Source organism: Euleptes europaea, chromosome 3, assembly GCF_029931775.1.
Source record: "Euleptes europaea isolate rEulEur1 chromosome 3, rEulEur1.hap1, whole genome shotgun sequence".
In the NCBI taxonomy this organism is placed as follows: Eukaryota; Metazoa; Chordata; class Lepidosauria; order Squamata; family Sphaerodactylidae; genus Euleptes; species Euleptes europaea.
In genome coordinates this window covers 93237735-93250348 of record NC_079314.1, presented here as the reverse complement: position 1 = coordinate 93250348, position 12614 = coordinate 93237735, and the positions used below count along the sequence as shown (strand labels likewise).

Sequence of the window (12614 nt, the reverse complement as noted above, 5' to 3'; positions counted from 1 at the left end):
CGATGCCGCTGTTCTAATTAAAACATTTTAAATTGATTAATTGACCAAACGTCAATTAATTGACCTAGAAAACATTTAAACTCTTTCTGGAGTTTAAATTTAATACTGAAAAATGTATTTCCAGCCCCTCAGACCCTATAGCCAACCCCTTGTTCAATAAATGCACATAAGCGTATTTAGCATCTGTTCCTCCATTGCTTTCCTTACCAAAAGCCAGACAAGAGCTTTGGGAGAAAAAACTTCAGCTCATGTAAAACACAGAAGGCCAGTACCCTGCTCAGTAGAAAGGTGTCTGACCAAAACTCAAGGTTCCTGCTAGTTAAGACATCCCCAAATTTCTAGGGAGGGACTCATTCTTTTCTTTTCTGTATTAAATACTGCTATAGGCCATGCTCTCTTCCTATTCAGAGTCTCCCTGTAGCTTTGATAGGACAGGACCACTAACAAAGACCCTAATGAACTGGCAATATGTCACCTAGAAGATGCCCCATTGTCCCTGAGTGGGAGCTGAAACAAGTTTTGCTTTTAATCTGAGGGGGATAGGGAGATTTGAGCGAGAACAAAAACATCTGTCTTTACAGTTTGCTGGCAAGAAATAGGCTTGAAGAATGAGCTACTGCGGCCTTTGGACTACATGCCTTCTTATTCCCTCTCTCCTCAGCCACTACATGTGTAAATAAACCAATATTACAAAGCATCACAGTCTCCAATCTTCACTTCTCATAAGGAAACTGTAAAGCTGGCCAGGGAGTCTGCATCACTCAGGGACGTGGCGTGAATGAAACAATAATACCTTGTTTCTGTTCATCACAAATATGTCTGGAATTACAGCAAAAGCCATAGTCTGGTGTCCTCTCTTTCCCCTTTTGTTCTAACCAGCAAAAGAGAACAAATTTGTGCATCTGAGATGAAATAATCAGATAGATAACACAAGTACTGGGGGAGGGAGAGGAGGAATGGTATGAATGGCAGGGGGAGCTCCCCCCACTCGCGTTTTAATTCCTGTAGGCTATACTGGCAGAGCCCAGTACATATTATCTGGCATTCCTAACTGGCTTGCTAAAAAAGCTAAGAGTTGGCACCTGCAATATAAAGCCCACAGCTGTGTTCTTTCTTTAGGAGAACGCTCCATGCCATTTCCATAACTCTTCCTAAGCTCTTCATGTACTTTTTGCCACACAACTCTTGCTAGATAGTAAGAACATAAGAAAAGCCCTGCTGGATCAGACCAAGGCCCATCAAGTCCAGCAGTCTATTCACACAGTGGCCAACCGGGTGCCTCTAGGAAGCCCACAAACAAGACGACTGCCGCAGCATCCTGTCTATATTCCACGGCACCTAATATAACAGGCATGCTCCTACTGTAGAGAATAGATATGCATCATGACCAGTATTCATTTTGAATAGCAGCTATGAATAGCCCTCTCCTCCATGAACATGTCCACGTCCTTCTTAAAGCCTTCCAAGTTAGCAGCCACCAGCACATCCTGGGGCAGGGAGTTCCACAATTTAACTATGCATTGTGTGAAGAAATACCTCCTTTTATCTGTTTTGAATCTGTCACCCTCCAGCTTCAGCAGATGACCCTGCATTCTAGTATTATGAGAGAGAGAGTATACTACTGAGCGATCTGATAAAAAATCAGGCTTTGGACTTTGCTTTGCTATTAATGACAATTCTTAACTTTTTTGATCAAGCCAGTCAGGGATGTTGGAGGTCCCAGCTGAGCTGGCCTGGATGGTCATCACATAAGGTTTGCACCATTTCAGATATGAAAAATCACTTGTTTGAACATGCCCAAATGTGAAAAATGTGTCCATATCAAACGTGGATGTCAGATTGGATCAAGAATGAGATTCTTCAAAATTCACCTCTTTGCCTAGTCTTGAAATAATCCTCTTGTCTAATCACTGTAAGAGATGCCATTCCCCCCCCCAGCGGTGTTTCTGTGCCTTTTATGACTACATAGCAGGCAGAAATCCAACAAATGCAGCTTTTGCTTAGCAGAAACAGGCAACTCCAATCCAAGAGTGGCCTGGTCCTTTAACTTAACTGGGGAAATTCCTGGAGGGCTGCTGCCAAGAAGGACCACTAGTAAGCAGATCCAAGTGTCCCCTGCAGTACTGGCAGCAACAAAGTGTCTGCTTGGCTCAGACACCAGCCCTGGCAATGATGACAACAGGGGTCGGCTTACCCAGTGGGCATCATTGTTGTGGCTCAGGCCCAAGCCGAGCAAACTCTGTGGCTCAGCTTGCTTCAGGACCATTTTTAATGTCCCACTCCACTCCTGCTCCAATCACTGTATTGCACAATTACCTAAGAGCCCACCAGTACCACCTGTTGAGTCTCCTCTTACAGTCCTGCATACTCCTCTGACCGCCTTGCCTCTCATGACACCATTGATCGATCTGCTTTGATGTTGTAGAAGGCCAGTCTTATTTGTGGAGGTGACTCACCTGCATACCTCTTGGTTTGCAGAACCCGTTGTGCCATCAGAGGTCTTAATGCATGACCTTGAGTTTGGGTGATCTCATAGCACAGAAAGTCTTGCCACACCTGGGACAGGAATCTGATTGTTTAGGGGAAACGTGAAAAGCGTTGGCTCTGCTTTCTGAAGGAAGGTGGCCACTTTGGGCTAAATGACACATCAAGGATTGTATTTATGCTATACATTTTTGAATGACACCCTGGGGGTGCAAATTGGTTGAATATTCTTAGAGTCTTTGCTGGAAATATAAAGCTGATGCCTTCCGCTTATTTATACATGCAAATTACGTGATTGTAAGCAGAGGAGGGCATAAGGTTGTCTCTCTTTTCATCAGGAGCACATAGTTTTCCAGTAGGTGCTTAATAACAAACAAATAAATAATGATACAACACACAACACTGCTGCACTGAGCATTTGGGGATGAAGTGGAACAGGTATTTAAACTAAAATGTCCTCATCAGCCATGGTTAGTATTTGGATGGGAGACCACCAAGGAATACCCGGGTTGCTGTGCAGAGGAAGGCACTGGCAAACCACCTCTGCTAGTCTCTTGCCATGAAAACCCCAAAAGGGGTCGCCATAAGTCGGCTGCGACATGACGGCACTTTACACACACACACATTGCAAAAGTTCCCAAATAAAAGGAACAAGTGGAAACCCGCAAGGAGTTGCGGGAGGAATCTAATTTCTCCCTCCCCTACTATTTCCTCTTTCCCTTTCCTGAAAGCCCCCACAGCCTCTCTTGTCCTGTTTCCTTTTCCCTTTCCCATCCAACAGCCAACCTACATTTTTCTGCCCCTTTGTCTTCAGGTTTCCCTCTCTCCCCCCACCCCCGGCAGCCTCTAACTAGGAAAACTGTGGCCCAGTTGTGTGGTGCTGGCCACTGGGCCAGGCCCGCTTGCATGGTAGGGAACCCTCCAGGACTTGTGGGGCTGTACCCCACTTTCCCCTGTATCTCCCTCCCCACAGTATTTCCTTTTCTCTCCTCCTGTTAACCCTTTCCCTGCCTCATTCTCGCCTTCTCAGCCATTCACCAACTTTCCTTTTATCTGCCTCCTATCTTCAGCTATATTTTTATTTACTTCATTTATACTCCACCTTTCTCCATAGTGGAGACCAAAACAGCTCACATTTATTCTCTTCCTTTTTTTCTCCTCACAACAACCCTGTGAGGTAGGTTAGGCTAAAAGTATGTGATGGGCCCCAAATCACCCAGTGAGCTTCCGCAGCAAGATAGGGATTTGAACCTGGGTCTCCCAGACCCTACTTGGAAGCTCTAACTGCTACCCAACACTGGCTTTCATAGGGTGGCTGCTGTTGAAGAGGAGCAAACAGCCAGGCCTAGTTCAGTCATGCAAGTTTGTGGTATCAAATCGCCCAGAGGTTGCTTCCAAGCCTAGGGTGCCAATCTCCAGGTGGGATCTCCCAGAATTACAACTGAACTCCAGATGACAGAGATCTGCCCCCCTGGAGAAAACGACTGTTTTGGAGGGTAGACCTCATGGCATTATATTCAGCTGAGGCCTCTCCCATCCTCAGACACTGCCCTCATCAGACTCTACCACAAAATCTCCAGGAATTTCCCAACCTGGAGCTAGCAACCCTAGACCGGCCTGGCCCCAAGGTGCCCCCCTTCAAAAGCCAAAATAGGCCTGGAAAGGGCCCTTCCCCCTCCCCTTTGCTTTTACTAGCGGAACCAAGCCTTGGAACACTGGTTGCCTAGCAACAGCCACTGAGGAAATCTGTGCTTAAAGCTACAGGCTTGTATTGTTTGGGTTTTTTAGATTTCACATTTTTTCTGCAAACCTGAGGTCCTTTTCAGGTTTGTAGAAAGATCTGCCTTGACGGTTCACAGCTCCAGTCACCGGATTGAAGTATCCTCAGATTTGGCCAACTTTGCTATTAGTATATAGATTATAATATATGCTAATAAACTAGACCAAGCATTCTCAGACTTTAGCAACCTAGGAGCTACCACTGTAATTTTAAAATGGTCGTCATCCCCCGAGCCCTCTCCCTCCTCACTTGTGCCTGCCATATATTAAACAGACCCCTTTCAAAGTAATGCGGCAAGCTGCACATGCCCCATGGAAGCTTCAGTTCTGTAGTGTCCTCATATCAGCTACATTATAAAAGCAAGTTTTAAATGATTTTATGTGGCTTACAAGATCAGGAATCAGAAGGTAGCTGATTCTATAGGGTGGCAACTCAAAATGCTCTTCTAACTTCTAATCAATATCACCCCATGTACCAGACTTTGTACCAGAGACAGCAATGAACTTGCTTGGTTAATAAATTCAAGACATAGGTCAGCTGGGTACTAGGGGTGGGAAGGGGTCTGGAAAAAAACATTCAGAGCAGCTCAGAGAAATGGAAAAAGAACAGGATCACACGAAACCTGAACTTCTGGTGTTCAGCTGAAAACCAAGATGGGCTAGTATTGTCTCTGGATGTGGACAGACATCTTTCTATCTCTGTGATGAAATTCTTTGTAGTGGAAAATGGAATGAAAACTAGTTTAGCTTTATATTATGATGGCTTTATTTGTACAGTACCTTCTAGTGCCTCTCAGTCGACTAGTTTATAGGGCTGAGCTGTTATACCCCAAGAACCAATCAGTGCATTTTCTGGCTAGAGTTCAGAGATCACCTAGAAGCTAGGTGACTGTGGGTGGTGGCAGGTCTGTGATTTCCCACTCTTTGAGAGAGGGAGATTTCATCCCTTTCTTCTGAGACGGAGAGTTCCTGGTCCATTCCTAGAAAACCGAGAGGGCTCTGATTTCATGTTAACTGTGTGGGCCTGAACAGGGGATGCTCTCTCACTTCTAATGGGCATGTAGACCGCCTGGCATCTGAAGACCCTAGTTTTAGAAATGCCGAACTGCAAGATAAATGATCAGTGTTGAGAGAGGGTTGGGGGTTTAAATATAATTGATGCAAAATAAGGCCATCTGTCCCTAGCAGTATTTTGCAAATGAAAAAAATAAATGAGATGTTTGTAACAAAAATATTATTCAGGCTTTGCAACCATTTTTAAAAAATGAATCCATCTTTCCTGTCAATGGCAGAAACCTTTATGCTTTCTATATCATTTCCCTGTCTCTCCCCCCAACCCCCCGGTACATGCCAGTTATGGCTATGGATGGTGACAGCAGTTCCATGAGAGGGACTATTTTTATTAGCTGTGTTTTGGTATTTTTCAGCCTGTAAAAAGTGTGTGTCTTATTTATCATGAGCCCAATTGCGCGGACCTCACAGGAATTTATAAGACATGCTAAAAATAAATGACCTCTAATATCATTTCAGAGTATCAAACTATCACAGCTTTGAATTCTATCCACCACAACTCTGTCTGGTCTTAGGAAGGAGATGGTGGATTGTTCAGTTTCTCCCGTTTTAGTACACGATAAAGATTTCCTTTTTGAATCACAGCTTTATTCTAACTTGCATTTAGTCTAGGATCAGAACAAAAGGGTCTCCATAGTGTCTTCATTGCCCATTTCTTACCTTGGTCATGACAGTGGTAGCCATTAAAGGTAAAGATAGTCCCCTGTGCAAGCACCATGGGGTGACGTCACATCCTGACATTTTCTAGGCAGACTATGTTTATGGGGTGGTTTGCCATTGCCTTCCCCAGTAGTCTACACTTTACCCCCAGCAAGCTGGGTACTCATTGGGAAGCACAGAATTGAAGGAACAGCTTTTAGCATGAAATGAAGCTTCCCATAGCAGAACCTGATAAGCAGTGACGGCCTTAAACCTCCCCCCCCCCACTCAAAATTAAAGGTCAGAATGACACAAACTTATGGATTGGGGTCTTTTTTTATTTTTTTAAAAAGGTATATATAGGTAAAGTGTGAAGGCAAGAAATTGGCCAGGGACCCTCAGAACTCTCTTGGCACATGAGACACACTGTTGGAGTAGACTGGCCCTTCAGTTTCTGGAAAAATGCCTGAAGGGCTACTGCCATGGAGGGCTACCAGCCACCAAGACCAGGTTGAGCCAGGGCCCCCCTGTCATACCAGCAGTGCTATGGGGGATGCTCACGGCGACGATGACATCTGGTGGCCCTATCCAGGGGCGGTGCCAGGCTTTTTTGCGCCCTAGGCAATGCTAACTATTTGCTCCCCTCCCATTGCAATCCAATTTTCAAAAACAAATGTCTTATAGAAAAAATAAAAGCACAAAACTTGAAATTGCTAATTTTTTTTTTTTTTTAAATGCCCCTCGGGTCAGTTCTGCATCCCTTTGAGGTTTGCGCCCTAGGTGACCGCCTAGTTTGCCTAATGGTAGCACCAGCCCTGGCCCTACATGGCCATTGTCATTGCTGCTGAGCTATGGTGTCATGGCAAATGGCCCCTGTGGTGTTGTCAGCACTGCAGGGGCTGCTTGGCCGAGCTTTCTCCAGGGCTGTTTTAACACCCCCATCCAGCCAAGTGCACTGCTCCTCTACAGAACAGCAGGGATCGAAGGAAGGATGGGGCGGGGGAGGGGAGAGAGGGCGTGATGGAAAGGCAAGGAAGAGAGAAGCAAAAGCAATGGGAAGGCATCAGAATGCTCTACTGGTGATCTATCCAAACCAATTCTTGTCCATCTTTCGCACTACACAAATGTGGGGTTTGGGTCCCTGTTCACAATTGCAGGATGCTGTTTCAGCTTTCTTCTGTTTTCTAAAACTGTTTGTGGAGGAAAACCTTTCTGCTACAGATCATGCAGGCAGAGCCCTTGCTGTGAAACCGGTTGTCACGCAAACCATTTAAACTGGAATTTTGCAAGTTCTGACAATTATGTAAAAAGGTAATGGTAAAGGTCTCCTGTGCAAGCACTGGGTCATTCATGACCCATGGGGTGATATCATATCCCAACGTTTTCAAGGCAGACTTTGTTTACGGGGTGGTTTGCCAGTGCCTTCCCCAGTCATCTTCTCTTTACCCCAAGCAAGCTGGGTCCTCATTTTACCCACCTCGTAAGGACGGAAGGCTGAATCAACCTTGAGCCAGCTACCTGAAACCAACTTACTTCGGGATCGAACTCAGGTAGTGAGCAGAGCTTGGACTGCAGTACTGCAGCTTACCACTCTGCGCCACGGTGCTCTTGACCATTATGTAGACCCCCAAAAAGCTTAAATATAGGCACTATGACTTTGTGCATTGGAGCTAGCAGATGTGAAGCATGGAGAGCATCTTTTTCCGACTGGTCTACGAAAGCAGTAGATAAAATGGTTCCTTGATTATGCAACTTCAAAATGCAGCCTGGGGGACGGTTATATGTCCGGGGGTGGGGGGGAGAAATCATGCTGAGCCTAGTCTTTTCTTGAACATGTTCTCTTTTGGGGTGCAGGATTTTTATTCCCTTTAAATATGCAATCCGCACTCATGACGAGCTGGAGTGGCCCAGTCTCTGTAAACCAATGTGCTTTGCAGAGATCATGCCTCACACAGAAGGCCGCCTTCTCTACATCAACCTCCTGTTTCTTGGCTTCCACTTCTCCAGTTGATAGACATTCTGTTCTGTCCCCAGCATTGTTTGGCCAGATGTGCTACCATTACCGAACGCTTGTACTCATAATCCTTGCAGGATAGTATGGGATGCATAAAAGGAGGACAATGCGTTGCTTTCCAGGCTGCACAGTCTGCACGGCTCTACCCATGCTTAAACAGCAGCCACATCTGGGGCAAGAAATGGCAGATGGCTTTCCAAGGCAGACGTTATGCAACATGTTGTTGCCATTCCTGCCCTTTTAGACAGTCTCGTAGGAGTCTAACAAACCCCGTGTAAGAGAACCCTGAAGAAATGGCATCTCCGTTCAAAATGAGCAGGCAGGCAGAAGTAAATGCGACCCTACTGTGACTCTATGACTCAGCTGAAATCTACACGGCAACTTAGAATTTGAAAAGACCGATGCGAAGGCACCATTGTAGCACAGTGTGACCCACTGCATCGATCCTGTAGTTATTGGATAATTGCAAATGATATTACCATTCTCAGGAAACTATGCTGGATGACGCAGCAGTGTGATTTGCAGTGGTTTTATTGAACTACTGTACTCTGATTGGTTTAGAGAATAGACACACTGGGTGATTCAGCCAATTAAACGAGCTGCTAACCCACAAAAGCATAATTAAACACATCCCTCTTTTTCTTATGCCATTTCCTATCAAGCAGTTGGGATTGCTCTGCTGCATTTCTTGTAGTGGTGCACGATTGCCAGGTTTATGGCAGAACAGGTGAGTTTCAATTGGCTGACGTTCAAGGAAACAAGTCTGTTTTCAGAAGCATACAATTCTGAATCATTTAAACATCTCTGATAACTGCATTTAGCTGTTCCTCCTACAACTACTGTGTGGCTCAAGTGTTATTCCTTGGCATATTCATTCATTCATTCATTCCCTGCTTTGATTTGTTGATGGTTGGATATTTAAGGAGTCTGGAAGATAATAACTAGACTCTGAGAAGATCTTATTAACTTTTGGATTCCTAAGCAAAGTATTAAAAGGACACCCACCTCATTCTCATGGCTTCATGTGGCTATTAGTATTCCTTAGCTATTGCTTGACCCTTTGTTAAAACTGAAAGCTTTCTGTCCCTTCTTATCCCAGAACAACAGATACACAAGTACTAAGGTGGCACTTTTCTATATGCTATTCCCACCGAATGCTGTGCTAAACAACCACTGAATGTCTATACCAGTCCTGTGAGGCCAGGCAGGAAAGGGTGGCAACATCACTGCCTCCTTGTTTTACAGAGTAGAGCAACTTCCAGGCATTCCACCTTAGTGGGCTTTCAAATTTGAAAACTGATATGTAAGTAATCCAAATACCTCTCTTAAGAATTACAAAATTTGCTAATATTGAATTGAGACTAACTAGCCATTATCTTTTTTCCCCCCAGACACCCCTACACACATACCTGGGCTTTTATAATTCTGTTTATATATTGTGGTACATTTGTATATTGTTTGTGTGTGCATTATATGGGATTTTGTCTGACCACTGATGAAGTCCAGTTGGCTGAAACGCGTATGATGTGTGGTTTAAGTTTATCAACCTTAATAGTTGCTATTGTGCTTTGGTTTTTATCATTTTTAATGTTTTTAACCTTGATATAAGCACCCTACAATAAATATATTTCTACGTAACATTATTTTACCTTTCTCCACCCAACCTTTGGGTACCCAGCTTTTGGTTTTTTTATTTTTCTGGGTCTCCCCTCCTTTTTTATTGACCATCACTGCCCCCACCAATCATCTAGAAGTACTTAAAGAACTCAGCAGGAGCCAAGGGGGACAATTGTCAATGGCTTCCCTGTTGCTGCTATAGGCTTTGCGGGCCTGTGCACATCACTTCCAGGCCTACCCAGAAGCGACCCTGACGCTCTAGCAATCCCAGCCGAAACTCTATGGTTTCCATAGAGTTTCAGCCAAGGTTGCCAGAGCATCAGCGTCACTTCCGGGTAGACCCGGAAGTGACGCGCATTGGCCCGCTGTGCCCGTCAGCCCTCAGCTGGCTGGCGGGCAACCCGGTGGATTGGCGGGATTTTACCCGCCACCACCGGGCACCTGGCAACCCTATTGCTGAGGCTGCTGAGGATAGCAGTTTCCCCACATTTTCCCTTTCCCCGTCTCCTGTAGTAGGCATTCCCCACTCCCCCCCTTTAAAAGTTTTTTAAATTGGTAATTGACATATAATTGATATAGAATTATAGTAATATGTCAATTACTGATTAAAAACTATGAAAAGCCCTCCTTCCATGGGGGGAATGGCTGCTTTGGGGGACTGGGAAAGACTGGGAAAGAGAAAATGTGACAAATGTGACCAGGACTGTCAGGGTTGGACTGCAAACAGGACAGAAATGAGGAAAAGATTTGGACTTTCCCATCTGCATGGCAGCCACCCCAGCTTTGCCGTTATCTTTCAAAAAAGATTTTGGCAAAGCAGGTTCCAGAAAGAATGCAGAAAAGCTAGGGAAAATCAGTGAGCTATATACAACCACCACCCTGACCTGGATGGCCCAGGCCAGCCCGATCTCATCAGATCTTGGAAGCTAAGCAGGGTAAATATCTGGATGGGAGACCACAAAGGAATTCCAGGGTCGCTGTGTAGAGGAAGGCAATGGCAAGCCACCTCTGTAATTCTCTTGCCTTGAAAACTCTACGGGATCACCATAAGTCTTGACGGCACTTTACACACACACACACATACAAACACACACAAAACCATCACAATGCTATGGCCAAGCAGGAAAAAAAACCTTTCCCGCAATGTGCAAGCAGAAGCAAACAATTCATGTGTAAGTCCTCTACACAGAACCCTAATGAAGTCTACTCAATGTGGCTAACTCTCAGAAAGCTCATACCCTGCCAGAAATTTTGTTAGTCTTTAAGGTGCTGCTGGACTCTTGCTCTTTTCTCCCAGAAAAGTGTGCTTAGGATGGTACTGTTTCTTGACTCCCCTTTTGAAAGTTGGCTAATTTGTTCTACTCTAATGACATACCCTTCCCCAGGCTTATGAAAAGAAAGAACCTCTTGGAAACACAGAATAACTTTTAACAACGGCACTCAGAAGCATTCAGTGTAAGAGCTCTGGCATGCATTATATGTATATTTTTAAGGGGTAGGCTGCTTTTCTGTATCTTTCAGAAGCAAGATGGGTGAGCACCAGAGATAGAGCCTTTTTCGTTGGAGCACCAAGACTTTGGAATAAACTCCCTGCCGTAGCATGTCTATCACTAAATCTGTAGCCCTTTAGGCATCAGATGAAAATGGTTTTACATTTTTTAGTTTTTGTGCAATTGGCTGTCCTCACACCAACAGTGGAGTCTTTTACTTTTTCTTCTGCAAATTTATGAATGTTTTTAAGCCAGTGCCACTGTTTTAAGATTTTAATATTTTATGTGCTCAGTACTGCTTTTCATTACCTTTGCTCTTTTGTGCTGTTTTTATGCAGCTGGTTTCCGTTATGTTTCATGTGCTTTAGCTGAAGATTGTAAGCTGCCTTGAGAATATTTTATAGAGGGAGTAGGATAGAAGCACTTTCAAATAAGTAAATAAATAGAACTGTCAAAGCAGCTTACAGAAAAAAAACAAGTTAAAAATACATTAGACAATAAAATAAATTCCATGGCGGTAGACCTGGGTGTGCTACCATCTGTACTCTTGTCTGGGAGCTGCAGCCATAGCATCGTGCTTTCTTTCCCATTAGCTCCTGCTGGGATTCGTTTTTTGTAAATTAAATGAGCTTAGCAACATCCTTGGAGATGGCAAACTTCTCCTTATCTCCCCAATACCTCTGCCACAGGGAAGCTGCACTTCTGAGTCATGGCTCGGAGGGAGAGTATTTGGGAAGCAAGAGAGGATTTGGGTCTTCACGGTCCATGATCGTCTTTGACCTCTCAGCTACGCCAGTGAAACAAGGACATTTTGTGCCAATTGGGGTAGCAAATTAAAAGAGTCTAGCCCCCTGCTTAGGTGTTAATGGAAAGGCACTTTTTCATAGAAGGGGTTTTTTTTGTGGGGAAGGGGTGACCCAGTTAGCTAGTTTGATGAAACTGATAGGCAATGGGTTCAGGACAGAAAAAAATTAATCACTGCTTTACATCATATTTATGTAGCCATCTAGAAGCACTGCTACCAGTTAGAGTGCTGGTATCTGCCTTAGATGGAGGAATGACCATAATAAGTAAGAATGGTGGGACAAGGTTTCTCAGTAAAGACCTAGGAGACAAACAGCTGGAGCTTATCACCACTGTTCTGGTCTTCCTAGGATCCATTGGCTAACACTGAAGAATGCTGGACTAGATGGGCCTTTGGTTTGGTTTGATCTAGCCAGATATGTAATATTTCCGGAAATTTTAAAGCCATGGGAAAAAATACCCCCCCACCACCACTTTTTTCTGGAAAAATGGAAATGTTGGAGAAAAAGGAACTATATGCAGTACTTACTTTCCTATCAAACCTAAACTTCTTTTAGTGATCAAACAATATAAAATGCATCATTTATAACTAGTCAGCATGAAAAACTGTACTATTTGGCATATTTATGGAATCTAAAAGAATAAATCTCTTCATTTTGTATAAGAGAAATTGCAAATATAGCCAGTACTTGAGAAAGAGCTGCCAACTGCAGCAC

At 44.3% G+C, this 12614-nt stretch overlaps 1 protein-coding gene across 2 annotated transcripts in view; it reads right to left on the bottom strand.

Annotated features, from left to right (window-relative positions):
- The window catches only part of CACNG2 (calcium voltage-gated channel auxiliary subunit gamma 2), a 152100-nt gene that overhangs the window by 110290 nt on the left and 29196 nt on the right, over positions 1 to 12614 (bottom strand). The gene's annotated exons all lie outside the window — the stretch shown is intronic.